Here is a 5,708-nt window from a genome sequence, read left to right as displayed (position 1 = left end):
TCTGTTCCTGACCCCTGCACAGGCAGAGAGTTCGGGGGAGCCAGAGTCTGTCAGGCAGCTGCTGGGCTGGCCGCCTGTGTGGGAAGGGGCAGAGCCGACCTAGGGGCAAGTTGGGCCTCTTCCTCTCCCTGCTGCCCTGAGGCTGCTGGGCCAAAGAGGTCTTGGGCATCCAGCCCCTTGCTGGTCGCTTCCCTCTGATGAGGCCCTCTGAGCTCCAGCACCTTGCAGTGTGGAGACAGCCCCTGCCAGCAACCTCCTCTCCAAGGAGGCCTCAACCGAGGCCTAGGCCTAGGGGAAAGGCACCAGCGGGGATGAGCCTGGGGAGGCGCCCGGCCATGTCTGGACCCAGTCCCCGCAGCCTGCCCCTTGGTGGGGCAGTACCCCCGGAAGCCAGGAAGGTCTCGGCAAGGCTGCCAGGGGCAGGGACACTGCTGGGTCCTGCCCCTGGCCTGTTGGGCGTCTGAGCACAACCGGCACTCTCCCGCTGGAAGACCTCCCCGTCTGCCTCCAAAGTCCTGTTTGCAAGCACGCCCACCCGCTGTTCCCCCAGGCACGCACAATGCTCCCAAGCCCGGGAAAAAAGCGCTTCGGGGTGGTGCTCTCTCCGGGCCCTTGCCCCTGAGCCTGGGGCCAGGCAGGGGGAACACACTCCCAGGCCAAGGGAGAACGACATGCACACGTCTGTTCCTGCCCCCTACACCGGCAGAGAGCTCGGGGGAGCCAGAGACTGCCAGGCTGCTGCTGGGCTGGCTGCCTGTGTGGGACGGGGCAGAGCCGACCTAGGGGCAAGTTGGGCCTCTTGCTCTCCCTGCTGCCCTGAGGCTGCTGGGTCAAAGAGGTCTTGGGCATCCAGCCCTTTGCTGGTGCCTTCCCTCTGACGAGGCCCTCTGAGCTCCAGCACCTTGCAGTGTGGAGACAGCCCCTGCCAGCAACCTCCTCTCCAAAGAGGCCTCAACCGAGGACTACACCCAGGGGAAAGGCACCAGCGGGGATGATCCTGGGGAGGCGCACGGACATGTCTGGACCCAGTCTCCGCAGCCTGCCCCTTGGTGGGGCAGTACCCCCGGAGGCCAGGAAGGTCTGGGCAAGTCTGGCCAGGGGCAGGGGCCCTGCTGGGTCCTGCCCCTGGCCTGTGAGGCCTCTGAGCACAACCGGCCCTCTCCCACTGGAAGACGTCCCCGGCTGCCTCGAAAGGCCGGTTTGCGAGCACTCCCGCCCACTGTTCCAACCAAGGGCGCACAACGCTCCCAAGCCCGGGAGAAAATCGCCTCGGGGTGGTGCTCTCTCCGGGCCCTTTCCCCTGAGCCTGGGGGCCAGGAAGGGGGTCCACACTCCCAGGCCAAGGCAGAACGACATGCACACGTCTGTTCCTGCCCCATGCACCGGCAGAGAGCTCGGGGGAGCCAGAGTCTGTCAGGCAGCTGCTGGGCTGGCCGCCTGTGTGGGAAGGGGCAGAGCCGACCTAGGGGCAAGTTGGGCCTCTTGCTCTCCCTGCTGCCCTGAGGCTGCTGGGCCAAAGAGATCTTGGGCATCCAGCCCCTTGCTTGTCCCTTCCCTCTGACGAGGCCCTCTGAGCTCCAGCACCTTGCAGTGTGGAGACAGCCCCTGCCAGCAACCTCCTCTCCAAGGAGGCCTCAACCGAGGCCTAGGACCAGGGGAAAGGCACCAGCGGGGATGAGCCTGGGGAGGCGCCCGGGCATGTCTGGACCCAGTCCCCGCAGCCTGCCCCTTGGTGGGGCAGTACCCCCGGAGGCCAGGAAGGTCTGGGCAAGGCTGGCCAGGGGCAGGGGACCTGCTGGGTCCTGCCCCTGGCCTGTGAGGCCTCTGAGCACAACCGGCCCTCTCCCACTGGTAGACCTCCACGGCTGCCTCCAAAGTCCTGTTTGCAAACACTCCCGCCCGCTGTTCACGTCAGGCTCGCACAATGCTCCCAAGCCCGGGAGAAAAGCGCATTGGGGTGGTGCTCTCTCCGGGCCCTTGCCCCTGAGCCTGGGGGCAAGGCAGGGGGAACACACTCCCAGGCCAAGGCAGAACCACATGCCCACGTCTGTTCCTGTCCCCTGCACCGGCAGAGAGCTTGGGGGAGCCAGAGTCTGTCAGGCAGCTGCTGGGTTGGCCGCCTGTGTGGGAAGGGGCAGAGCAGCCCTAGGGGCAAGTTGGGCCTCTTGCTCTCCCTGCTGCCCTGAGGCTGCTGGGCCAAAGACGTCTTGGGCATCCAGCCCCTTACTGGTCCCTTCCCTCTGACGAGGCCCTCTGAGCTCCAGCACCTTGCAGTGTGGAGACAGCCCCTGCCAGCAACCTCCTCTCCAAGGAGGCCTCAACCGAGGCCTAGGCCCAGGGGAAAGGCACCAGCGGGGATGAGCCAGGGGAGGCGCCCGAGCATGTCTGGACCCAGTCCCCGCAGCCTGCCCCTTGGTGGGGCAGTACCCCCGGAGGCCAGGAAGGTCTGCGTAAGGCTGGCCAGGGGCAGGGGCCCTGCTGGGTCCTGCCCCTGGCCTGTGGGGCCTCTGAGCACAACCGGCCCTTTCCCACTGGAAGACCTCCCCGGCTGCCTCCAAAGGCCGGTTTGCAAGCACTCCCGCCCACTGTTCCCGCCAGGCGCGCACAATGCTCCCAAGCCCGGGAGAAAAGCGCTTCGGGGTGTTGGTCTCTCCGGGCCCTTGCCCCTGAGCCTGGGGGCCAGGCAGGGGATCCACAGTCCCAGGCCAAGGCACAACAACATGCACACGTCTGTTCCTGCCCCCTCCACCGGCAGAGAGCTGGGGGGAGCCAGAGTCTGTCAGGCAGCTGCTGGGCGGGCCGCCTGTGTGGGAAGGGGCAGAGCCGACCTAGGGGCAAGTTGGGCCTCTTGCTCTCCCTGCTGCCCTGAGGCTGCTGGGCCAACGAGGTCTTGGGCATCCAGCCCCTTGCTGGTCCCTTCCCTCTGACGAGGCCCTCTGAGCTCCAGCACCTTGCAGTGTGGAGCCAGCCCCTGCCAGCAACCTCCTCTCCAAGGAGGCCTCAACCGAGGCCTAGGCCCAGGGGAAAGGCACCAGCGGGGATGAGCCAGTGGAGGCGCACGGGCATATCAGGACCCAGTCCCCGCAGCCTGCCCCTTGGTGGGGCAGTACCCCCGGAGGCCAGGAAGGTCTGGGCAAGGCTGGCCAGGGGCAGGGTCCCTGCTGGGTCCTGCCCCTGGCCTGTGGGTCCTCAGAGCACAACCGGCCCTCTCCCACTGCAAGACCTCCCCGGCTGCCTCCAAAGGCCGGTTTGCAAGCGCTCCCACCCACTGTTCCCAGCAGGCGTGCACAATGCTCCCAAGCCCGGGAGAAAAGCGCTTCAGGGTGGTGCTCTCTCCGGGCCCTTGCCCCTGAGCCTGGGGGCAAGGCAGGGTGTCCACACTCCCAGGACAAGGCAGAACCACATGCACACGTCTGATCTGCCCCCTGCACCGGCAGAGAGCTCGGGGGAGCCAGAGTCTGTCAGGCAGCTGCTGGGCTGGCCGCCTGTGTGGGAAGGGGCAGAGCCGACCTAGGGGCAAGTTGGGCCTCTTGCTCTCCCTGCTGCCCTGAGGCTGCTGGGCCAAAGACGTCTTGGGCATCCAGCCCCTTGCTGGTCCCTTCCCTCTGATGAGGCCCTCTGAGCTCCAGCACCTTGCAGTGTGGAGACAGCCCCTGCCAGCAACCTCCTCTCCAAGGAGGCCTCAACCGAGGCCTAGGCCCAGGGGAAAGGCACCAGCGGGGATGAGCCTGGGGAGGCGCCCGGGCATGTCTGGACCCAGTCCCCGCAGCCTGCCCCTTGGTGGGGCAGTACCCCCGGAGGCCAGGAAGGTCTGGGCAAGGCTGCCAGGGGCAGGGACACTGCTGGGTCCTGCCCCTGGCCTGTGGGGCGTCTGAGCACAACCGACACTCTCCCGCTGGAAGACCTGCCCGTCTGCCTCGAAAGGCCGGTTTGCAAGCACTCCCGCCCGCTGTTCCCGCCAGGCACGCACAATGCTCCCAAGCCCGGGAGAAAAGCGCTTCGGGCTGGTGCTCTCACCGGGCCCTTGCACCTGAGCCTGGGGGCAAGGCAGGGGGAACACACTCCCAGGCCAAGGCAGAACGACATGCACACGTCTGTTCCTGCCCCCTACACCGGCAGAGAGCTCGGGGGAGCCAGAGACTGCCAGGCTGCTGCTGGGCTGGCCGCCTGTGTGGGACGGGGCAGAGCCGACCTAGGGGCAAATTGGGCCTCTTGCTCTCCCTGCTGCCCTGAGGCTGCTGGGTCAAAGAGGTCTTGGGCATCCAGCCCTTTGCTGGTCCCTTCCCTCTGACGAGGCCCTCTGATCTCCAGCACCTTGCAGTGTGGAGACAGCCCCTGCCAGCAACCTCCTCTCCAAGGAGGCCTCAACTGAAGCCTAGGCCCAGGGGAAAGGCACCAGCGGGGATGAGCCTGGGGAGGCGCCCGGGCATGTCTGGACCCAGTCCCCGCAGCCTGCCCCTTGGTGGAGCAGTACCCCCGGAGGCCAGGAAGGTCTGGGCAAGGCTGGCCAGGGTCAGGGGCCCTGCTGGGTCCTGCCCCTGGCCTGTGGGGCCTCTGAGCACAACCGGCCCTCTCCCACTGGAAGACCTCCCCGGCTGCCTTCAAAGGCCGGTTTGCAAGCACTCCCGCCCACTGTTCCCACCAAGCGCGCACAATTCTCCCAAGCCCGGGAGAAAAGCGCTTCGGGGTGGTGCTCTCTCCGGGCCCTTGCCCCTGAACCTGGGGGCCAGGCAGTTGGTCCACACTCGGAGACCAAGGCAGAACCACATGCACACGTCTGTTCCTTACCCCTGCACCGGCAGAGAGCTCGGGGGAGCCAGAGTCTGTCAGGCAGCTGCTGGGCTGGCCGCCTGTGTGGGAAGGGGCAGAGCCGACCTAGGGGCAAGTTGGGCCTCTTCCTCTCCCTGCTGCCCTGAGGCTGCTGGGCCAAAGAGGTCTTGGGCATCCAGCCCCTTGCTGGTCGCTTCCCTCTGATGAGGCCCTCTGAGCTCCAGCACCTTGCAGTGTGGAGACAGCCCCTGCCAGCAACCTCCTCTCCAAGGAGGCCTCAACCGAGGCCTAGGCCTAGGGGAAAGGCACCAGCGGGGATGAGCCTGGGGAGGCGCCCGGCCATGTCTGGACCCAGTCCCCGCAGCCTGCCCCTTGGTGGGGCAGTACCCCCGGAAGCCAGGAAGGTCTCGGCAAGGCTGCCAGGGGCAGGGACACTGCTGGGTCCTGCCCCTGGCCTGTTGGGCGTCTGAGCACAACCGGCACTCTCCCGCTGGAAGACCTCCCCGTCTGCCTCCAAAGTCCTGTTTGCAAGCACGCCCACCCGCTGTTCCCCCAGGCACGCACAATGCTCCCAAGCCCGGGAAAAAAGCGCTTCGGGGTGGTGCTCTCTCCGGGCCCTTGCCCCTGAGCCTGGGGCCAGGCAGGGGGAACACACTCCCAGGCCAAGGGAGAACGACATGCACACGTCTGTTCCTGCCCCCTACACCGGCAGAGAGCTCGGGGGAGCCAGAGACTGCCAGGCTGCTGCTGGGCTGGCTGCCTGTGTGGGACGGGGCAGAGCCGACCTAGGGGCAAGTTGGGCCTCTTGCTCTCCCTGCTGCCCTGAGGCTGCTGGGTCAAAGAGGTCTTGGGCATCCAGCCCTTTGCTGGTGCCTTCCCTCTGACGAGGCCCTCTGAGCTCCAGCACCTTGCAGTGTGGAGACAGCCCCTGCCAGCAA

Source organism: Dama dama, unplaced genomic scaffold, assembly GCF_033118175.1.
Source record: "Dama dama isolate Ldn47 unplaced genomic scaffold, ASM3311817v1 ptg000020l, whole genome shotgun sequence".
Lineage (NCBI taxonomy): Eukaryota > Metazoa > Chordata > Mammalia > Artiodactyla > Cervidae > Dama > Dama dama.
The sequence above is the reverse complement of the archived record's forward strand: the minus strand, read 5'-3'. Positions refer to the sequence as shown.